Raw genomic sequence first — 25,065 nt, 5'->3', positions numbered from 1 at the left:
AGAACTCACAGCAAGTGACCCCCGTGGCAAACCTGTAAAACATTATACAACATGAATAAGAACTTTCTTATTAGATCCGCAGCTGGCGGAGCGCAGACATATGGCAGCAAGGATGTTTTGGAAGAAAGGCATGGCTTGACAAAGAACCCAGTCTCTTGAATAAAGGTTTACACTGGCACTCCTTGGTGTTTATAATACCTGATGCCAGGGGCAAGACTTCCCCCCCCCATTATATTGTGATTTTACTGTTTAAACCCCATCATTTCATGCGTTGGGGCGGCTGAAATGTAGAAGCAGACATTTTATGTGTGTCTGTATAACTTAAAAAAAAAAAGGTGAAACCCGCAAAACTTTCTCAGGCCCTGCTTGCCCAGATGGAACTGCTGGATTCTCTGAGGCCTGGGCTCTGATGGAAAGTGAGGAAATTTGTGAGAACCGACCAGCTCTTTCTGAGCAGGGTTAAAAATGACGATCAAAGGGAACATACGCAGGCTTTGGATTTTCTGGACAGTGTCGATAGGGTTGTTTGTTTTGGGGGGGGGCTGGGTTTTGGTCATTGTTGTCATTCTTTTTAACTGTGAGTAGTAACTTTCAATTGCTAAAAATGTAGGCTGGGGATAATATGCAACCTAGGACGTTGTCACCTGGATTTGCATCTGATTTGCTGGTTCTCAGTCTTTTCATTGCAGCTCTACTTTCATTTCATTCCCTTTCTCAACCCCCAGCTACGAGCATCACAAGGAACATGGCCACGTTTGGGAATGGGCACTAGCACTGGCGCTGAGTAACATATAGTGAAATGTCCGATGGTGGCACTTGGGCAGTTGGCTGGGGAGGGGTGATGATACTTTCGAATTATGGTGTCAGGAGCAGACAAGCTACACCTAGTGGCTAGCTGAGGTAAATGAATGAAAGCTGCTACTTCTACTGGAATTACCTAGCTCCCTTTATTATCGATTCTTTGTGCCCTTGATGATATTTATGATATTCAAAACCTTTGATGTGGCCATCACCTTCCTAGTTCCTATTGCACCTGTAACAACTTAGTAACAAGTTATTGCTAAGTAAGATATGCTCACTGCATATACCTGATCATATTTTTAGTAGCATCCCCATTCTGCAGCTGAGAAAACCGAGGCAGGGAGCCATCCATGACCCTCCCAGAGCACACATCACAGCAAAGGCAGGCTGAGCGGGGATTGTCACACTTAGCAAATAGGTGCTTGCTGACACTTCTGCTGTAAAAAGTGAGTGTACCCTGAGAAATGTCTGTTTATAGCAGAAACAGTATCTGCTGAGAGTAGGCTGAGAAAAGGTGATAATAAGAATTATGTTGGAAGTCTCTGAGTTATATTTTCCTGATTATTTAGATTTTCCTAGTAGAAATTCTTGGGCAAGACAGACTTGTTAGTCTTTTTTGTTTGTTTTTTATTGTTGACAGTGTTACCGATGTCCCTCCACCCCAGACAAGTTTGTCTTATTTCGGTGAGTTCATCTATGTGGGTCTGAAAACTGTTCTAGAATGATCAAGGAATGGCTAGAAAGGTCTCAGAGATCATCTAATCCAGGAATCCAGAATCTCCAAGTCAGATCTGTTAGTGGAGCGTGCGGTCAATCACTGGACGCAACTGATTCTACCTGAGTGTTTCTAGAAAGTGTAGGAGGCTGCACAGCTCTTATCAGGGTCTTTCCTTCAGTGCGTGCTATCAATAACACTCACTAAGTATACAGTACACTTATAAAATACACACGATATTTTTTATTTTAAAAAAAGGAAAATTGCTTCATTTGTAAATCATTGAGAGACCCATTAGGTAGTCTATATTTTCAGTTTTATAGTTTAGAAAACTAAGATGCATATTTTATGTGTTGAATTGGATTCCCCCCAAAAACGAATATTGGATGTCCTAGCCCCCACCCTGGTACCTCAGAATATGACCTCATTTGCAAGTAGCATCTTTTTTTTAAAAAATATTTTATTTATTTATCTTTCGAGGGGAAGGGAAGGAGAGAGGGAGAGAAACATCAATGTATGGTTGCCTTTCGTGCGTCCCCTGCTGGGTGTTGGCCTGCAGGGAACTGGCCTGCAACCCAGGCATGTGCCTGACTGGGAATCGAACCGCGATCCTCTGGTTCGCAGGTCCACGCTCAATCCACTGAGCTACACCAGCCAGGGGCAAGTAGCATCTTGACAGGGATACACTCAACTTTACTACGTCTGATGGGCACAACCTTCTCCAGAAACTGGAAATAAGACTCAGGCTATATGTTTCATGAGATACCTATAATGTAAGTACCAAATAATAGATTCAAATATAATTTCCCAAGGGTTGAATATGAGTCTACACATCAATACTAATGATTTAAAAATGCATTTATAAATAATTGACATTATTGAAACATCCCATTTTAAAAATTGTTCCTTTCAAAGTTGGAATTAGTTAGTAAATTAACAAGAGAAATGGTCATGCATCACTAAGCTCAACAAATTAAAAACTGGAACATCTATCAATCAAGTCCTTTCCCAGGCTTTCTTATCTTTGTACGTTAACTGGATCATGCTCCATTTATTTTAAAGAAAGTAACCATGTTTTAAAAAAACCTCCATTCAATGTAGATTCTGACTGGGTTTGATTAAAAATCTTAGAGCAAATTAGAATTGGGATCCTGAGAATGAAAAGGATATTTATTGTTGTCTGGTTCAGATTTCAGCCAAAAAAAGAAAAAAGCACTTTTCCTTATCATAATCCAGAGGTCTGATCCTTCAAAATGTCACCCCAAAATCTGCTGCTTGAAGTTTCCAGAGGCCAGTGGGGTTTTCCTTATCAGGACATATTTCTGATACCCACACAACTTTCCTCTTAGCTACATCCTACTAAACTAGTTTCTGTTTATTTTGACATTCCAAAATAAAAGGGTTCCAGGATTTGTTCTGCTAACCTCAGCAAAAGCAGTGCCTCTTGTGCTCAGAAACTGAACTGATGTGAACGAATGCTTCCATAGGCATTCTCATAGGACAGTTTGTAATACATTACAATTATCTTTTATTGTTTCATCATTATAGGGCACAATAATGTTTATTTCATGTAAAGAGAAGTAATCTTAAAGTTTAGGAAAATTCTATATTTCTGATGCTGGGCCTCATATTAAAGGGAATACAAAATGCACATCTACAGTTTAAAAATTGCTTCGCAATTTAAGTAGCTTTCTTCCACTCACATACATGGTATCAGATAAGAAAGCACTTTTACATATGTTCTTTCACTTTCCCCATTATAAAATTCCTATGAAATGGGTACAATGAATAATTTACTCCTCTTTTACCTAGAAACTGAAGCTCAGAGAAGTGAAATACATTTCTGAAAGGTGTTTACATACTAGATCCTCGACGTAAGCCTTAGTGTGAAATGTGTTCCATGAAAAAATAAAATGGTACTACAGCAATTTATTTGAACTTTGTGAAGTGTGGCTTCATTAAGGAATTATTGTCAATGAAAACATTGGGAAATTATTAACATTTAGACTAAAGTAGTACTTTCTAAAATACCTAAAAAGTTCATTGAACAATAAGAGCAACTATTATCAGATTCATTTTACATGGAGATCCTGAATAATCTTTACATTTTAAAATTTTTTTAATCATTTTGTATTGTTGTTCCAATACAGTTGCCTCCCTTTTCCCACCCCCACTCCCCACTGCCCCACCCCACACCCTCCATCCTACCCCCCATCCTCCCCCACTTTGGCTTTGTCCAGGGTCCTTCATACATATAAAGGGTCTGTTCTTTGACAACCATTTCCCTTATTTCCCTCCCCCCTCCCAAATAATCTTTAAATTGTTTATTCTGTTTTTGGCTGCCATTTTCTATTGAATTTTAGGAAGTACGAAATAAGAGCTTTGTTTATTTTGTTTGTTTTTGTTTGGGGTTTTTTTTGTTTTGTTTTGTTTTTTCTAAACATGTTATATCTTATACCCAAGTCTGATAGATCTATCCCAGGGGTTGCTAAATGGATAGCCTTGTGCCTCAAGGTAACAACACGTGCCATCTGAAATGCAGCTTGCCACAGCAACGTATAAAGCAAATGCATGGGGAACTTTAAAGAATTTTATTTTCAATAATGGTTGTTTACTGACATACTCTCTGAATACAAAATAGTTCCATGTGTAGAATCATTTTCAAAGTTGTCTAAAGAGATATAAATACAATTATGATACAAGGAACAGACTGACAGTGACCAGAGGGGAGAGGGGAGGAGGGAAGGGTGGAAAGAAGGGGAGGGACTGGTCAGGGACCATGTATGAATGGCCCCTGGGCATGGACAGCAGGGTGGGGATTCTCTGTGGGACTGGGGGGTGGGCTGGGTGGAGGAGAGCAAAGGGGGGAAATTGGAGCAACTGCAATAGAACAACAATAAACTATTTATTAAAAAATAAAAATAATGATAGGTTCATAGGACAGGAAGGGCAATCACTGGCAAAATCTGTGGTAAGGAATATGAAGTTAGGATACTAGGCAATGGTTGCATTCTTATTTAACACAGAGTAGTTCATGTGCGTACTATGTAGATGTTTTACATTTTTTAATTTTGTTTTAGAAATTATTTTAAATCAGTACAGTCAGCAGCATTTATTTGGAGTTCAACAGGGGTTTTATGTATAGAATGAGTTAGACAAAGTCTCTGATCTCTTGACTTTACAATTAAGATCGACGACACCGATGTGGTTGGATATGACAGGCAAATTATTGGCATTCAGTGAGAACACAGCAGCGCCGACAGGAGAGACCAACACTTGGATGTCCAGTTCCTGTGAATTAGATTCTTATGTATGGGAGGTTATCCAAATCGTTCTATAAGAAGACATTAAGGATCCCATGCATATTGAAGAAACTTCCCAACATACTACAATTATGCTGTTAACTAGAACTCAGGCCATAACACTATTTTCTTTTTGAAAGAGATATGATATTATTTTTTAATTCTTCATTTGTGTGTTTTCTTTCCCTCTAGTGAATCAAAGTTCCTGAATCAAAGTAGAAACTCATTCAGCTTTTTATCTCTTGTATGTAACCCAACATCTGGCTGTTAGTAAGTGCTTTATAATTGTTGAATTAGTGAATGAAAAATAGGTCACATGGGTGTTCTCATCAAAGCGAGGGTATGATTGGCTTCCTGAAGGCCTTCATCCTTTGCTCCTCCCAGAGCTACCCTTGTGGTCCTCTTCTGTCAGCAAGGTGGGTGTTATCTACCTCTGATAAATAATGCATTCCCTGGGATTATTTTTTATCTTATTCACATTCACATTCACGCTTTAAGTACAGTGTTCTGAGTGGCAGAAGCCTCCCACTAATCTGAGTGATTAAAGAAATGGAAATTTGAGTGCTTGTTGACCGCTTTAGAACTTGGAACACATTTTCTGGCTTAAGGATCTTTTAAAGGTGCGAAGGCTGCAGCTGCTATTTAAATAACCTACTTAAATCAAGAAAAGAGTAAGATTTCCACCCGCCTTCCCACAAACACCCCATTGGGGTTGTCAGTTCTCTATCACCTTTTGTTGGGTTTCTAATTCATTAGGTTTTGATTTTCTTTGATTAATTATACCAGTCGCACCCTCATGTAAAAAAGCAAATGAGATCATAAATCATTTATGGTCTTAATCTTTGAATGTGAAAGCGTGAGATCCTTGTATCCCAACTCAAATGTATTTTAAATGGACTAGACATTTCCTTGTGGAGAGAAGACCATGAGTACTAATTTTAAAATACTGTTTTAACTCTACATTCTGCAGGAGTCTATAGTGATCTTGCCATCAGTCTCCCTCCTGCATATGTGTTTATAGGCTTGTCTTTCTAAAACACAAATATGTTCATGTAATTCTTATTTTAAAGTGCCTGATGTTCATTTTTGCCTTTAAAATGTATTAGGAACCCTTTAGCTTCAAGTCCAAGGTTCTATATATTGTGTGTTCATCCCAGCCTACCTAGAATTCCTCTCCCCACCCCACCCCCGCCATAATCTCCTGTACATACCTTAAAACCCAACTCAAATGTTGCATCCTGTCCTTAGCTTAGTTCTCAGTGTTATCCCCCAGTCTCTTTGGGAAGTATTCATTGTTTCCATATTTGTTATTCATTAGCACCTAATTCATTCTTGATATGTGGTGGAGTACAGTGTAGAGGCTAAGAGCTGATGTTTCAAGGACAGATCTTTGGCAGATTCCACACAGTAGAGAGCTCTCTGTATGTCACAGTTCCATCATTTATGAATGCTGGGAAATGATACCACTCCAGAGGGATTATTTTGAAGATTTTTTGGAATAACACATAGAAAATGCTTAATGCATTTGTGCCTGGAATGCAGTAAGGACTCAACCATTAGTAGGAAAAACAAATGGGTGTTTATACTTTATTTGAATTTGCTTATGTTTCTTTCCCCTCTATTAAAACGAGATGGCCAGAATTTCATTTCTGTCTTCATTACACAAAGGGTCTAAGAGCTCTTGGTGTATAATAATGGCTGTGTGGTTATTGATGTTAATATATATGGAAGGTTACATATCGGTCAAAACAATTGTTTGAAGCATTATCACAAGAAGATAATTAATATAAGCTTTAAATACCCATAGTAATGCTGTAATGGATACTCAAATATCTTGAGAGGAGTTTTGATCATTGAAAAAAGAAAAATGAAAGCTACTGTGTGAACCATACTTTTAAAAAACAAATCTAAAAATGTCAGATATTATACCTCTTCAGTGGAGAATTACTCTTGGAGCCAACTAAGAAGTAAAAACAGTGTAAGTGCATACTTTGAAATCTTCCCTTAGTTCAGACCCTGCAGATAGAACCTAGTGTAAGTGGAATGTTCCCCACGTGATTCTGGAGCAGCTAATCATTGGAGGGACGACCACCATGCACATACTTACCACTTTCTACTAGAAATCAGCCATGCTTGTGTTTACTGTTTAATACAGCTTTAATATATCTTACACAAAAAGAAGTTATAATGTTCTTTCTGTATTCCACAATATTTTCAACAGCACACTTCAAGTTTAAATAGAGATGCTGAATCTCATGCTCATCAGGTGTTTTTTTTTTTCCTGAAGGTACTTACTCCTCTAGTGTGGGGGGTGTGTGTGCTTACAGGGATGTGTGCTTATTTTTCAAAAACAGCTTTATTGAGATATAATTCACACAACACGAAATGTGCTGAAAGAGTACAGTTGACCGGGGTATTTTTGTGTGCTCACAGAATTGTGTGGCCATTATTGCTCTCTAATTCCGGGACATTTTCATCATCCCGAAAAGAAAACCTGTATCCGTCCGCAGTCACTTCTCATTCCTGCCTCTCTCCATCTCATCTCCAACCCCAGCCAGCCTCTTATCTAATTTGTCTCTCTGTAGATTAGCCTGTTGTGGGCTAGTTTATAAAAGTTATTGCCCTGGCTGGTGTAGCTCAGTGGATTGAGCGCAGGCCTGCGAACCAGACGATCGCGGTTCGATTCCCAGTCAGGGCACATGCTTGAGTTGCAGGCCAGTTTCCAGCAGGGGTCAGTTCCCTGCAGGGGATACACCAGAAGCAACCATACATTGATGTTTCCTTCCTCTCTCCTTCCCTTCCCCTCTAAAGATAAATAAAATATTTTAAAAAAACAAATAAATAAATAAATAAAAGTTATTACACTATTTGTTGTCTTTTTTGATGGATCTCTTTTACTTAGTATAATATTTTGAAGGCTCATCGGTGTTGTAGAATGTGTCACTACTTTATTCCTTTTTAATGGCAAATGAGTGGTGTGGATATACCACATTTTATTTACCCATTGATTAATTAATGGAAATTTGAGTTGTTTCAAATTTCTGTTATTATAAATAATGTGCCTGTGGACATTCATGTTAAAGTTTTTGTGTGGACGTAGGTTTTCATTGCTCTCAGGTGCATACCCAGGAGTAAAAATCACTGGATCTCTATGGTAACCTCATTTTTAACAGTTTTAAAAAATGTCAATGGTTCTTAAAGTGGCTGTACCACTTCACATTTCCACTAGCCAACTATGAAGGTTCCCGTTTCTCCATACCTTCACCAATATTTGTGTGTGTGCTTTAAATATTATTATAGCCATTCTGGTGAGTGCGAAGTGGTAGGGCATTGTGATTCTGATTTGCATTTCCCCAATAGCGAATGCTGTTGGTCATCTTTTCATGAGTTTGTTGACTATTTGTATATCTGTTTTTGAATAAATACCTGGTCAATCTTTTGCCCACTTTCTAATTGGGCTATTTTCTTTTTGTTACTGAGATATAAGGGTTCTCTATCCTTTATACAAGTATTGTAGGTAGAAGTCCTTTATCAGATGTATGATTTCAAAATGTGTTTTATTCCTTTCTCTGGTTTGTCTTTTCACTTTTTGATGTTACTGTTGTACATGTTTATTTTTAAAACAAAAATCAGGTAAATTATTCTAAACGCTAAATTTAAGGTTAATGTTCTTTTTCCATGACTCATCTAGAAATACTTATTTTTATATTATTTTCTGCAGTTCTTAGCTTTTTGAATGAAAGCTGTAAAATCTTGAAGAACAAAGTTCTTTGTTTCATTGTTTTCTAAACTCTGCTCTTTGGTAAATAAGATGCTCCATGACAGACAACTTCAGTTTCAGAGATACAATATATTTGACAATTGTCATTTGCTTTGTTTCTGTGAGGTCATAATGTTAAGGCCATGTGAAGTTCCGTATTAAAAATAACATATGTCTTGCCCAGCATTTCTAAAATTGGTTTTATTTTTCCCTAAAGCAACTTTTGATGCCAGGTTCTTCAATATGCACCTTAGAAATGTTGTTTTAATTTACTCTCCAAATTGATTTAATGTAAAAGATCTGGTTTATCAGAGTTTCTGCCCCAGAGCCACACAACTGTATCTGATACCTCTGAGTCCATCCAGACCTTTTCAAGAGCCCCCTGAGAAAGGCTGCAGCATGGGGCCCAGGCAGCTAACTCCTTTACGGGGCCTGGGCTCAGCAGGGCAGTGACAGGGAGTCAGGAGGGTGGGTCTAGGGCATTCCCTGATGCAGTATTGGTGGGGCATGTCCAAGCTAGGAGAGATGGTTTATGTGGGTGATGTGGGAGAAGGACTCAGGACAGGGACCCTGGCCACTGTCTCTTCAGCTCTATCCCACTGAGCCAACCAATCCAGTCTTTTTTTTTTTTTTTTGCATGACTCCAGTTTGCTTCAAGCCACCCTCTCTGCTGGATCCCAGATGAGTGGCCACATATGAGATTATGTGTGTTGGCCCTGTACGAGGGCACCTGGGTTTCTAGCAGAGTGGTTTCTCATTGGCAGACAGAATCCCTGCCGATTTTCACAGGTAAGTGGGCTCCTCTTGCCAGGGCTCTAATGCTCTGGGCAGGGGAGCCCTGTGTGGGATTGAGACCCCATGATTCTTAGGGGCCACATTTACAACAGAGTCAACCCTAAGGATTCTCAACCCCTGCATATGGGAGTGGGTCCATCCCTTTCACCTCTTTGCACTCCCTTTGGCTTCTTCTGTAAATCCTTGGTGTAAGACTTCTGCTTAGCTGATCTTCAGTTGGTTATTCAGGTTGACTGGTCTATAATTTAGTTGTAATTTCAGTGCGGTGCTGAAAGGAAGCGAGTATCCTTCCCACCTATTCTGCTGCCATCTTGGATTTCCCCTCTTTAAAGAGTTTTATTGGAACTTTCGCATGGTGACTTCTGTTTACTTCTATTGGCCAATACTATGGCCCATGTTTTCCTGTTATGTAACAGAGAGGAGGTCAGGAAATACAGTTTCCAAGCTGGGCCCGTGGCTATCTCTAAGAAAACCCTGGTCCTGTGTAGAAGGAAGAAGAGTAAGTTGTATCTGGTATGGGCAACTAGCAGAAGTATCTGTGTTAGAGCAAAGGGATAAATCATCTGTACTGCATGTGGACTCTGGTCTGCATCCCTGAGTTTACAGTATCTCAGGCTGTGTACATTTCCAGGAGGAGCTGCCACAGAATTTAAAGTGAAAATAATATCCATTTTATTCATTATAATTGGACAAACATATTTCACAAAATGCTTTTTTTTCCAGCAAGAGAACTATGTAGGCAGAGTGAAATTGAGGACCAGGAAGTATTTTCAAAACTGTAGGCACTTGAACCAACTCCTAACTAGGTTCTTTCCTAGTTAAAGTCCTAACTAGGTGATTTCCCTTATTTAATTTTCTTCTGAATGAATCAGTCAATCATTCTTTAAACAAATATTTATTCAATCTCTTAATTGGCGTCAGGCACAGTGCACACAGCAAAGGTTTAGACCAACAAGGGTTCTGTTGTTCTAAAACTCACTTTTTAGAATGAAAAACAGACAATAAGCTGTTATGAAATAAACAAGCATGATCATTTCAGATTGCATTAAGTACAGGAAACAGATGGCCATGCTGAAGAGTAAGGGGGGAAGATGAAGGTAAGGCTGACCTCTTATTTACTCCCCAACCCCAGTACTTAGAACCTAGTACCAAGCCTAGCAAAGGGTAGGTGCTCAGTGTATATTTGTGTTTGACGAATGGATAGTTGATCGGATGGATGGATGGATGACTGGTCAGTCATGGAAAGAGTCTCTAAGAAGGTGTTACTTGAAATGAAACCTGAAGGATGAAAATGAGCTAAAAGAAATGAGAAAATTCATTCCAGGCAGGATAAGCAATAGCTAACTAAGCCTTGTAGCTTATAGCAGTGAGTTCAGATTTAATCCTAAAGTAAACAAGAAGCTATTGAATGGCCTTACAGTGACGGTCTCATCTTATCTTCACAAAGTTCTCTGACGATGCTGTTGTTATCTACATTTCACAAACAAGGACATTGAACCTAGAAATGATAAAGTAACTTAACCAGGTTCATGGTGCTAGTCAGAGGGAAATTGGAATTTGATTTCAAGAACGTTCAGTCTGCAGTCCACCCTTAATGAAAACACAGTGTTATAAAAAGAGTCAGTAAATATAATATGTACAGTAACTTGAACACTTGGATTGTTAAATCAGCAAGGAAGAGAAAGGCTGAAAATCAGAGATCTTCCAATTTAATGGATTCAATTTTTAAACAATTTTTGAAACAGCTCATATTGACCTATGAATTGAATAGATAGCACAGTCTCTCAGCTGCTTTTGATTGACTTGGTCCTTTGAGGTTACAATTGCCTTTGTGTAATAAGTTAAAAACTGGATTATTCTAAAAGGTCTAGTGTTAATGACCTTTTTGAATATATGGAACTTGCAAAAACAATAAGTTTTCTTTAAGTTTAGAATCGTAATAGCTTGAAAGAGGAAAATGATTATGAACTGAAGCTGGGCTGTCTGGTTGGGCTGTGCTTTTCAACTGGTTGAGATGAGCTATTGTGTAATTGATCAATTCTGAAGAATTGAATTGGCTGCCATCTAAGGACACTATCTCCGGTATTTTGTACACACTCTGCAGCCAGAAACATCATAGGAACAGTCATTACTATTTCAAAGAAAAGACTAAGGGGAAGGAGGAGAAGGCAGAGGAGGAGGAGAGGAGAGGGAAAGGAGAAGGAGTAGAAGAAATGACAGCTAACAGGAAAATCACCCTAACGCTCTTGGTGAAACATTTAATATTTCAAGTCATGGTTGGAAGCAAGAAAAATTTTCTGATTGTATGCTTCATTTAAGATGCCCGTCTTTCCCTGGAAAAAAAATTCAGGGAATTTGCCATTTAGATGCATAGTCAGATAAGCACAAACCCCATCTACTGTGCATTATTGATTCACATTGACAAGGTTAGTGGTGAACTGAATCAGCAGTCAGGCTTCCTCTTCTACAACCCAGAATATTTTCAAATAGCCATTGTTAAGTGGCTATTTGTCTATATTCTTGTGTTTCTTTTCTCCATATTCACTTAAGTTCTTCATTTTGTTTTGCCTTTAATAGAGGCTCTGGTGCATAGTAGTTGGTTTAAAAAAGTGACTAAATTCCTCAGCTCTAGTACTTGAGGTAATAACACAGAGAAAGCAGAGAATGGTAATCCTTGTTGCACCTGCAATTCTACGCATTTCAGTTAATAGAGTACAAGCCACTTCAACTCACGCTATATGCTTCATTTTTTCCTCCCACTTCCTTTTCCTTGACACATCATTTCATATTCTGATTTATTTTCCTTCATTCGTAGAGTCCCATATAATATTTCTGCAAAGGGAATACATGTCCAAGAAACTTTTTCTTTCTTTCTTTTTTTCCAAAAGAACACTCACTGTACAAACAAACCCATAAAATTATTTTCAGTGTAATTAATGGGTCCTAGAGCCATGAAGGAGAATCAAGGGGCTATGTTTAACTTGGGGGCGTGGAAATACTTTACCTTAAACTTGGGCTAGCATACTATATCCAGGCCTTATCATAAATTACTTCCAGCGACATTTAAGAAGCTGGGGACGAAAGGCACAAATTTTATTGGATTTACTAATTGTAGAAAGCGGAACTGAAGTAATTTTGGCAATTCCAAGTTCAGAGGAAAGAAGAAACCCGAGGGACATGTAATGGGGCTATGGCACATATTGTTCTCTGCCACTTTCGTCAGTCTGTCCTTTTCTCAACAACCTACACCCTCCCCACCCCCACCCGCAAAGTGAAGCTGTTTATGGAGGAGGAAGCAGCATGGAAAAATGCTTGGAAGTTTCTCATGTTGCTGAAGATTGTCTTGGCATTGATGAAAAGCATTGAATAAAATAAGACTTAAACATTTTACAAAAAGCATTTTTTGGTAATTTAAAAAAACTACTACTTGATTCTGTTATTGGAAAACTTTCAAGTATGTTTGGAATTACTTGGATATGTGAATCTACTCTTTCAACTCCAAGTTTTTAAAATTTAACTACATAGCAAATATTTCCATTTCAAATTTATCATCCCAATCAAGATAAATGTAAAATTACACTTACATCAAATTTCAAGGCTTAGTATGAAAAAAGAATGTGAAAGATATTATTTATCCTTTTAAAAATATTGATTACATGTTGAAGTGATAATGTATTAGATATATTGAATTTAAGGAAATATATTATTAAAATTAGTTTCAACTGTTTGAAAAAAACATGCCTAAACACTGACTAAAATCAGATGAAAAGTTTTACAAAAATCTTTTTTTGGAAAAATGTTTAAGTTTCACGTGAAAAGGAAATTGTATAAAAATGAAATCAGTATTTTATGTCATTTGTCAGACTTAAGTTAAATTCATCATGCTAATTACTGAGATTTATTTTTTAAAGTGACAGTACTGGTTTTTAAGACCATTTCTGAAAAAAAAAAGATAATTTAAAGAGAGAGGTTTTTTTTTTTGATTTAAGTAGTTTTGTTGGTATATGTAACAGATTATAAACTAAGTAGTAATATATCTATATTTTTATAAGTCCACAAATGTAAACTATTTGGGGAACAAAGTAATTTTCCTATTTTCAGCACACATCACTACATTTAATGCTACAATTTAAAAATTATATGTTGTTTATACCACATGCCACATATGCGAATGTTTGATTAAGAAAAAGAAAAAAAATCTTAAAGCCATCCAAATGCAAGACCTCATAAATCTTGTTGAGTTACAGCTTTTGCTATGACTGGATTTCATTATTTTCCCTGCGATTTTCAAATTTTTCTTCTAAGGAAAGATCAGTGTTATAGATAGTCTCATGAAGTTGCCTTGGTAAGTGTGACTGAGATTTAATAATTTTCTAAGGAAAATAGCCTTATATGAGTTCTTCCATGAGGCATTACACAAAGGAATCTGAATATATGGGAAAACAGAAACATTAGCATGACCCACTCTAAAAAGGATGGATGAAGAGCTACAGATGATAAAGGAGACCTTTATTTTTTAAATGATTTCTATTCAATTACCCAAATTGGCAGAAATAATATGAGGTAGCTTAATAAACAGTGAAGTACAGGTTTATAGTCAAATCCAGTGCTGCTCAGAGATTTTGAGTTTCACTTGAAGTACAACTGATTGGACTTATAAATTAAAGCTTATAAGTTAATAAATTAAAGCTCTAATGCCTTGTTTAATATTTCACAAGAAAAATGCATTTTGTTTTGCTGCTCAAAATTTAAAAGCTTTTATCGTTGAGGTGAAATTGGTTCATATTATATACATTTCAAGTATACAACTTTAAAATTTGATATCTATATACGCTATTGAGTGCTCACACCTCTAGTCTGTTATCATATATTTGACCGCCTTTCTCCGGGTTGCCCTCCTCCTACCCTCCTTCTACTTCCCCTCCCGTACCTACCATTTTGTTGTCTGTATGTACAGCTTGGTTTAGTTTTGTTAGTTCATTTGTTGCTTTTTTTGTTTCATATCCCACGTATGAGTGAGATCATATGGTTATCTCCTTCTGTTTTACTCATTTTACTGATAATAGATCCATCCATGTTGTCATAAGTGACAATATTTCATCTTTTTCTTTAGTTCATTATATGTAGCATACATTTAAACATTTTCTTGTGGTTATTTTAGAAATATTTACATGGGTTTGACGGGTTTTAGTTTGTTGGTTTAGCTTTGTTTGCTTGTTTTATCAGACCCATGGACTTGCTTTGGGAATTTGGTTGTGTTTCTAATAGATGACACCCTGGAATTTGCAAGTCTTTTCCACACTGAACAGATGCTCACGTAGCTTTCCCCCTCCCTGGCTTTTTCAAACATTTGTTATTTATAACTGTCAGTCTTTTGCTATTTTTTATGTCTCAAGAAGATTTCTTATTTCTACCTGCCTCTCTTCACCAGGATGACCTAGTAATGTTAAAGTTTGAATTTTCCAATTGTTACACAGCAAATAAATCTGAATCTGATTCAGTAGAATGTATGGTCATGAACATACATTACATTTACTTTGAGGAATGATGCATTGTTATGTTTTACTTATAAATTTGATCAAATTTTTAAACTATGTGTTGGCATGACCATTCTAATTTAATAAAAAGCTACCATATATATCATCTGAATGATATTTTCTTAAAAGAATTAGAATTCAGTAATACTATGGAATATTATATAATAATTAACCATGAGAAAAACAATAGCTAACATTTAATGAGTCATTACTATGTGATAGGTACTATACTAAGCCTTCTTTGTGTAATGACTCATGTCATACAACCAAAACCCACATGAATTTGATGCTATGATTATTTAAACCCTAGAGCTATGGAAATTGAAGCACAGAGAGACTAAGTAAATTGTGCAAGGTCCTGTGTCTGGGAAGACTAAATATCCTGTCAGAGGTGGAATTTGAACCTGTCAGTCTGGTCTGTAGAGCCAGCATGCTGAACCGTTATGCTCCCCTTTATTAATGGTTCAGAAGGTGCTTCAGGGTCCTGTGGTGCCTCTGGGTTGGCAGGCTCAACATTTCTCATGTTTACATTGAGCATGAAGCTAGATCTGTAGTGGGTACCCAATAAATATTTGTTGAAATAGGGTATGAATGAATGTTGAGTAGGTGAATGCAGGAATGAATAATGCATACTATGAGATGTGCTAATAGAGAATTTAGTATGCCTATATATCTGACACATAATATCCTATAAATATTGAGTTAATTGCATAGCCAATGTTTCAAACTATGATTAATTTCTTGTATTTATACAGGATTTTCAGAGAAATTAACTTTTTCTCTTATTCCAAAGTTTTTTTTTAAGGAGATGGAGATGGGAGAGAGTAGAAAAATAAAATTTTGAGAAATAAATCCATCACGTTAACAATCACGAGTTCCATGAACACAGACCAAATCTCATGTCTTTTTCTTTTTCCTTACCAACCTACTTTTGTACCCAGAACCTAATACTTGGTTTGGACTTAATCATTATTTGTCATTACTAGTACTAGAGGAAGGAAAAAGTGTATGATTTGCAGCCAGCAGACCTAATTTCTTACTGAGTTTATGGGGATGACTTTGGTTAATAAAACCACACAGGTTTCAGGTGCACAACTCTGTAGCCCACCATCTGCACACTGTGTCACGTGCTCACCACCCAAAGTCAAGTCCCTTTCTGCTACCACTTTGCCCCTCTTTGCCCTCTTCCAACCTTTTTTACCTGCTTTCTTTCTAGCAGTCACCATACTGTTGTTTGTGTCTGTTTTTTTTTCTTTCTTTTTAAAAAATATGTTCTATTGATTATACCATTACAGTTGTCCTATTCTCCCCCATCATTCCCCTCCACCCTGCACACCCCGCCCCCACCATCCTCCCCTTTAGTTTATGATCACGTGTCTCAAGTTCTTTAGATTCTGTATTTCCCCTACTATTCTTGCCCTCCCCCCTGTCTATTTTCTACCTACCGTCTGTGCTACTTACTCTCTGTACCTTCTCCCCCCTTCTCCTCCTCCCACTCCCCTGTTGCTGACCCTCCATGTGATCTCCATTTCTATGGTTCCACTCCTGATCTAGCTGTCCTCTTGGTTTGCTTTGGTTTTAGGTGTGGTTGTTAATAACTGTGAGTTTGCTGTCCTTTCACTGTTCCTATTTTTATCTTCTTTTTGTCAGAGAAGTCCCTTTAACATTTCATATCCTAAGGGCTTTTTTCACCGAGTCCCCCAACCCACCTGCCCTCTGACAGCTGTCCGCCTGCTCTTCTCTGTGCATAGCAGGGAGGGTGTGCAGAACTGAACATGTTTTGGAAGCTCTTCACAGGGTCATGTCTCCTTCCCTTTTTCCTTTGAGACTGCTCTCCGGACTGCCTCCCTCTCTGGTTCCCCCAGCCACTGGTTTCCCACGTCCTGGTCAAGGAAGGCGTGTCCTGACACCAGGAGCTGAGCCCCAGCCCCGACCCGGGCATTGACATCTAATTCCCTGTCACCTCACAATTGGCATGTCAGTGCCACCATCGACACCATGAGTTTATTTTGTCTATTTAGTCTGTTTCTGTTTTGTGTATTAGTTCATGTTGTTCATGAGATTCCACATATAAATGGAATCGTATGGCATTTGTCTTTCTCTGACTGGCTGATTTCACTTGGCACCATCCATGCTTAAGCACTGGCTAGTGATGTCACAATGTCGCCTCTTTTAATTCATTTCCACACCTATAAAATAGGGATCACATGCCTCTATTTTTTTATAATGATGAACCCCCCCAAACTATTAATCTCTTTTGAAACAAAGTATTTCATGATTAAATACTTTTGGAAATACTTAGTTGAAGTAAGCTAAGCTCCTTTGCTTTAGGACTCCAAACTTTAACAATGTCAGTATTTGGAACTATCCAATGAGTAATTAATTACATTATGTAGCATTTCACAAGCTCATTTTACTCCATTACCATTTTTTTATAACATATCTCACAGCATGTTTTGGCAGGAGACTGGGGTGATTGCATCTTTAATAGTACCAATAAAAGTACAAAAGTTCTATGTAATCAAGATAGTCAAGATATGTTAAGTAACATAATGGAAGCTTTGTAGCATCAGTGGCCACATACAGGTTCAGGGCGATGATTGTCCTTCTGATAACAGGGATAGCAACAGAGTTATAGAAACATTCTAAACCACAACTCGGGAATGTTATCAAATAGATACAGAACTTGCAGTAGAGAGGCTGGGATTTCAAACTCCTGAATATTTGGATTTCTCTCTATTTTGAAGTCCTCTCATTCCTAATGTTTATAAAATTTTTACTGGCTGCTGGGTTGGAACTCTAAGAGGATCAAGGATTTACGCTCCGTCTCGTGGATGCAATTGAGGTAGCTGTTACCAACTGTGAAAGGAAAAGCTGTCCTTTAATTTCAGCCTGTTAGTGTGTTACTGTTTTCAGACTGTCAGTGCTTTCCAAGGAGAGTCAATGCGAAAAATCCTTTTTATTTTTCCTGCCAATTCGTCTGAAAATTCAAGATGAGGAGAATGGAAGAGAGCTACATTTTTCTGGGAAGGATAAAAAGGTGTTTGGATTCAGGGAAATACCCTCAAGGCATTAAAGCCTGGGATCAGTAGGCTAAAAGATGCTCGCCTTTGCCCCACCCCAAGGATAAAGGGCAAGAAGTAATGATGGCTCCCAAAAAGCAAAACAACAAAAGCAACAAAAATCTTTGTAATACCTTCAGAGATCTCTGATGGATATTTTTGTGGCTTTTCATGATATTCTGTATAATGGAGCCATGGCCTGTTTCCCCATGAAATTTTCAGGACCATCGCATCACTTGGTCATGCCCTGTGGAGTGGGATGGAGTTGGGGTGTGGGGTGATGTGATGGAGTAATGGTGGTGAAGGTGGGCTGTGGCTAAACACTGAGGCTGCTGCAAATACTTGGTTTCCCCCTGAAAGAAGCCAATGGATTCTCCCAGTTTGTGAATTTAATTATAAAAGAGGTTCAGTCATTTTTAGTACCATTTGTATGAGGCCTTTTGAGCCCCAAGCCCCAGCACAGAACCCTGGAGGACTGGGCAACAATGTGTGTGAGCCTCAGGGATTGTCTTAACACCTTTGGCCTAAGGCCTAAGCCCCATGCAGACTTCAGTGTCTGTTTTCTGGAGAGCGCAGTGTAGTTTTGGGGCCTTCTTGCTCTATGGAGAATGAGAGGAGAAGGAAAAATATACCGAGGAGTAACAGCAATTCCACTGCAAGGACTAGACAGCAGCCGAGCTGGCCTAACCTGTCAATCACAGATCTTCCCAGGCCTGGGGACTCGCCACTCAGTAGGCTCTGCAGGCAGGGAAGTAAGCAGTCCAAGCCCATCTTTCAACACGGAGTTTTGGAGAGAGAAAACATTTTTTTTGAAAAGGGTATTCCAAGGGAAGAATCCAAAGGGAGCTTGCCAGGAGCAAAGAAGAGCTTTAATTTGCTTATCAAATTGAAAGTTCCATGCGTAACTCCACAGTAAGTGGAGTTAAAAGAGAACCTCTGTTCTTACGCATTTTATGACTCTTGAAAAACAAAACACGTGTACAGGGCCAGCATTGCCCTATGAACCATGACTAATATATGGAGGGTGGTACGGGCTCCACAGATTCTTGTGTTGAATGAAACTGAGTATGAGTTCGAGGGAAAGAAGACCCCTGGTCCATTAGTTTTCCTGTAGAAAATGTACTTGGTAATTTTTAATGAATGGAGCTGATAGTTGACTTTTGGACAGTTTTACACCAATGAAAGGGAATAAGTACAACATATATACCTATGGTTTAAAAGACCCAATCCTTTTTTTGTTTTAAATTCTGGCCCAAAGTAACTCAAATGTACTGTCCTTACTCCCGTCTCGGGATGTTTGCGTCTTTGTTTCCTCAGCCTGGCATGCCTGTTCTCCAGATGTCTGTGTGGCTGGCGCTCTCACTTTATACAGTTCGCTGCTAAAATGTCACTTTTTCAGAAAGGACTTGCCTGATCCACTTCTAAAAAGTATTTATAGTTCTGTTCCCAGCCCCTACCCACCATTACCCTACTCCACGATTCTTTATAGCTGTATCATCACCTGGCGCATTATGTTTCTTCGTGTTTGATCTCCCGTCCCTAGGATTGTCAGAGCCAGGAAAACAGATGAATCTTGGTTTGCACCATGATGCACAAAGGGGGTGTCTGGAGCAGGTCCATGAACATAGTAGGAGTGTGATGAATGTTTACTTCATGAATGCAGGATGGCATGAAAAGAGGAGGTTGTGTGGTAACTGTTACATCTTTCCATGTATATTATTCTTACGTGTTTTCAAAAGCAGGCCATACTAATTTTTAGTAAGTGGAGTAGAAGAACAGTTTTCTGAAGAATAAAGCAGGTACAGCAGTGGTGACTGTCCCCCTGCGCCATTACCCTTTATCCTGTCAAACACTTCTGGCTGTTCTGAGTACAGGCTAAGAATACTTTCTTACTATTCATGGTTCTCCTTCCACTTTTGTCCCTTCAATAATAGTGAGGGTAAATGTTTTTTTCCTAGGCACCCCTAAAAAGGCACTAGTTTTTATATTAAACAAACAAGAAACAATAGGAAAAAATAGCAGAGGAAAAACTAGATATGCAAGGAAGGAAAATATTTTACCTACAGAAATATACTTTCAACTCTCTTCATTTCTCATGCTGTTATTAAAAATATCTCTGCTTGGCCAGAACCGTTTCGTCTCCATGCTGACTTCTCCTTTGCTTCTCCTGTGAACTTTGTAAATTTGCGTCTGGCAGCGGCTTTGTTTTCCTTGGAACTCACTACTGTGTAGCATACTGTTAACCAAAGGTTGTGATGTAGAAATGTATTATTAAAAATAAGAGCAAGAGAAAGAAGAATTTATTCCATAAGGATGAAAATGACTTAGTGTCAAGGAAGTTAGGGTTTTCAAAGTGCTTTATGTAACAGATTATGTTTCTTTACAAGAAAGTGTATTTGTTTTGTACAATTGATTAGAAGGGTCTTCCTTTTGTCTATCCTGATAGTAATGGGGGCTTAGAGTGGGGGAAGGATAGTGTTTTGAGAGATTTTTTTAAAGAGAATTTCCTCATCAGATGGAAAGGTTTTGTTTGCCATGCGTAGGTATAACCTTGCTGACCTACATACAAGGTCTGTCCAGAAGGTATCCAGCCATATAATATGAAAAGTAGACATTTATTGAAGAAGGTACAAGATATAAGAAATATTATACAAAGGACAATGACATTTCAGTCCCCTTCAAAGTAGGTACCTTGGGACCTCACACAGTTCTCCCAATCACCATCAGCTGTCCTATTGTATTTTCCTGAATCTCATCATTGATCTGAAATCTCTTCCCTTTCAAAGCTGATTTTAGTTTTGGGAAAAGCCAGAAGTCACAGGGCACCAAATCTGGGCTGTAGGGGGGTTGAGTCACCTGAGTGATTTGATGTTTTGCCAAAAAACTTTGCACAGAGATGTGATACATGAGTGGGTGCATTGTTGTGATGAAGCTGCCGATCACCAGTTGTCCATATCTCTGGCCTTCTGAATCATCTGAATAGTCTCCACAGAGGAATGTGCAAGTTTGATGTAAAATTGATGCAGACTAAGCTCTACCTGCTCAGTCATTTAAAATGCGATAAGCTGCACAGTACACATGGTCACTCAATGGCATCTACCGCCCCCACTGACTAGTACAGTGAAGTCGTCATTGTTCACACTTGCACATTCCAGTCCACTCTCCTTGGCTGCCAGGGTACATCGATGGAGCACAAACCGTCCTTGTTATATTAACAATGGCTGGACTTTTTCCAGACAGACCTTGTATCTGAAACCTTCTGGTAAGATGCTTATTAAAATATTGTTACCCATCACTTCTCACCTTTTGGCTAAGATGAAATGTACTATCTGTTCTTATCAGTTTAAAATGTTGTTACCCAGAGGAGTAATTGTAGTTAAATACTGTGTTGTACCATGTATACTGCTCCCTTTTTTGCCCAAATTTTTTAGGGAAAGATAAGGATATGCATCATACATGGCTAGTACCTGAAATACCTTGTATCTCTTCTTATGTTTTATAATTATTTGTTAACATACAATTTCTCATACATTAATATGTTCAAAAACAAATGCTAAAATTCCTTTATAAAACAAAAAACACATTGTCTAAATATAATAAAATTGAATTTAAAATTAAAACAAAATATTTTTTTCTGAAAGTGTGGGTCATAAACATGTGTGTACATTATACACAGCAAAATATGGGGGCCAACCAGATATCTTTTATAGATGGTGAAAGACAAACATTTTTTTGTCTTCCTAAATTAAGCAGCCATGTACTCCTTGTCAACCAGAATGTATTTCAGGTTTTTTTTATTTTTATTCATTTTTCCAGTCTCAATCTCAATCTCTATCTCTCCACCTTGTGTTTTATGTTGCTAGCACCTGCGCATAACTAATCTTGAAATCGTAAGTATTCCTCCTCCCAAACTAGTAATATTGTATCACATTGATAAATTTGGTCTCTTTTCCCAGAATTGCCTAGATACACTGCCACTACTCATTTATCATGAATGCTTAATCCAGATTAATTCAATTGCAAAAAGAAAAAACTAATTCCACAATTTCAGCTTCAGCTCCTCATTGTCCTTGACCCATTTCGGTCTTTTATACAGCCCCATGGTAATGTCAAGAGAATACTTCAGTTCTCTGTCACGTAATAGCAACCTTACGTGTTTGATTCAAAGGCTGCTTTGACTTGCTCATCGATACAACATCAACATCGCGGTGTGCACTGAATTCCGAAATTCACTGACTTTGTTGTGCAAGCTCTCCTCCTTACTATTTATTAAAATCGACCAATTATTTCCGTTTGTCTTCATCTGTTTTGACTAACAGTCAGGAGAGTAGGCATAGAGAGGTGTCTATGTACTTCCTAAAACATTTAGCACTGTGGTTTTGCTTTAACAGGAATATGTATCTGTTGCCAAATACTTTATTTTTTAATTTAAATAATCTGTAATGAAATAAGTCAGGCATTTTTCTATTGGACTATAGGTTTTTCATACATTTATATTTTTATTTTATTTTTTTCTTTTTTATTGTGGTAAATCATATATATCATAAAATTTACCATCTTGACCATTTTTTCACTTAATCAAAAGTATATTTCTTAACAGTCAATATTATTTGTATTAAATTTCTGGATTTTTTAAAAGAATATTGAAAATATTCTATATATTTTAGTCTTTGTCCATGATCCAAGGACAATGCTCATAACAGGAAAATAAACTCCAGGTGCACATAGGATAAAATTCATATGGTATCCTGTGCTAAAACAAAGCTATCCTCATTCCCCACTCTCCACGCAGCCCCCATCTGTGCCAGGTGTGAAGAGGGACAGGGACCCGACACCCTAACCAGCTCCCACCACCACCCCTTCCTCTGCATTAAAAAAAAAAAGCAAGTTATAGCAAATACTACAGCAAACCACATGGACCCACTGAAATAATTAATGCCGATTTTCAGCTCAGATTAACTTAATTCAAAATAAATTTTTACTGGGAAAACCCTTGTATGCTTTCCTCAAGGGCAAAGGGAGAAATATCCTGCTGATTTCCATTGAATAAAGAACATTCCAATGTTTCATTTATTACATCAGAGTCCATTCCTTTTCAGATTATATTTCACTTAGCATGTGGATTTCTGTAACTTTTCATTACTTTGAATAAAGCAGTAATAGTATACATTTTAAAATATCACATACTTGGTCAACTCAGACTATTAAAATGTAATATAGTAATGATATTAAAATATAATACTAGAATAGAATATAATTTCTTTACCCTAAATCACTCTCATTGGTTTCTGGTATAATTCTGGAAAATAACTATGTCTGATACATAAATTTTGGAAACCTTTACTGTTTTATGGTTCAAAAGAAAAAGGCAGATTTTAGAGTAAATTTTCGGAGGTTTATTTTATAAGTTCTGGCTTGTAAAGTAACAAAATTTTCTTGTAGCGAGTGATGACCCAGTCTTATCTACATTATGACTGTTTTTGTTCTTTGACTAAACAACATCATCTCTAAGATAGTTAATGACAGACAGCAGTGAATTCCGTGCTTTTCTTCTTTTAGTTCTGATCCTGGCTAAATGTACCTTCTTGATTTACTACTTATCATCATCAAATATTCTCTCCTTGAGCAGTGTATTTTGGATTACAGTTTGTGTTTGTGAGATTTGTTTACCTCTATTTATTGTGATGCTCATACATCGGAGAATTTCCCAAGTTATCACATTAGTTTAAACTTATTCACAAAGAGGATGATAGTGATTACAGGCTTTCGAAAGTATTCTCTTCAGAAGGCTAAACAGTGAGGGAAAAGAAAAGATAAGCCTTCTGCTTAAAAATCAGTCCACTCTAACAGCATAGGGCTCAAGTTCATTATCTGTTTAAAGATGCCAGGTCAAGCATCTCATCTTTTTATTATGAATGAAAGGTAGTCCAGAGCCTCAATAAGGCAGGTGACTGAAATGGGTCAAGAATTAGTTTTGATAATTCTGGTGAAAAACTAATTTAAGTGTTCTCTTAATTTATGTTTCCAAATCAGACTCTTTATCTCATTATTTGACTAGTTGTCTGTTAACTTTATTATAATTAACTTTAAGTTAGTATTGATGAATATTTACTAGCAGGTGTAATATGGATAAATACATACATTTTAAAAAATAAAGCATTAAATAAATATTAACTCGGTAAGCATTCAGTTTTATGTGATGATTCTCTGAGCTACTTTACCCCAAATTGTGTTATAATTAAAACACTGTTTTAATGTCCAGGGCTTGCAATAATTGACTATGTCATTAAAAATGAGAAATTTAAAATTACTTTGTCATATTTTTCACTCATTATACAATGAGCATTTCTCATGTAACTTTTTGAAAAGGCCTTAAAAGCCAAATTTTAATTGCTATATATGTAATGTTTTCTATACTATAATTTATTGAATAGTTCCTTTGTTAGATAATACTGTGATAACATTATAATTACTGGATTTTTACATTTTATTTACTGGTAAAAAGGGTGTAAATTTTAAAGAATATGTAATATGCATTAAAATTGCTATTACATTTTTACATGTAAAAGATATGTAGTGTGTGTAGCTATGTATTTGTAGCTACATATTTGCTAAGGGCTAGCCATATATGTGCTTACTTGTCTTGTTGTCTCCTCACCAATATTCAACATTATTAATTTACTAATTTAAGTTTATGAAAAAGTGAAAAACCCATTATAGTATTTTCATTTTTTCGAATGTTTTCCTAGTTTTTATAAGTTTATTCCCTCAGATAAAATTGGGTTATTCTTTTTAAATTTTTTACAAACATACAATTAGCTTTTGATTGAAATTGAGCCAAACCTGTATGTTTGTTTGAGTAGAACTAAACACTTAAAATTTTTATAGAATTTGATCTACCAGGAATACTGTGTCAGCATCTGTAAAGTTTTACCATTTTTAAATTATATTGTTTTTGTTGCTACTGCAAACAGTCTCTTTGTCATTTCATCTGCTGGAGTCCTGCTGCTGTGTAGAAAAGATCATTGCAGAAACATGTTGTGTGGTCTGTGCTACTTGTGTGCGAGTGTATCAGTGACATGAGTACTCATGC

The 25,065-nt window shown here is 37.3% G+C and overlaps 1 protein-coding gene and 1 pseudogene across 2 annotated transcripts in view; both read left to right on the top strand.

The window, feature by feature from the left end:
- Window positions 1-25,065, top strand: part of PDE3A (phosphodiesterase 3A) — a 277,604-nt gene that overhangs the window by 139,831 nt on the left and 112,708 nt on the right. The gene's annotated exons all lie outside the window — the stretch shown is intronic.
- LOC118978503 (uncharacterized) lies at window positions 21,264-21,422 on the top strand (annotated as a pseudogene).

The sequence above is a fragment of the Sturnira hondurensis genome, unplaced genomic scaffold, assembly GCF_014824575.4.
Source record: "Sturnira hondurensis isolate 20B ecotype Veracruz unplaced genomic scaffold, ASM1482457v3 Scaffold0021795, whole genome shotgun sequence".
Taxonomy (NCBI): domain Eukaryota; kingdom Metazoa; phylum Chordata; class Mammalia; order Chiroptera; family Phyllostomidae; genus Sturnira; species Sturnira hondurensis.
This window is presented reverse-complemented; position numbering and strand designations above follow the sequence as displayed.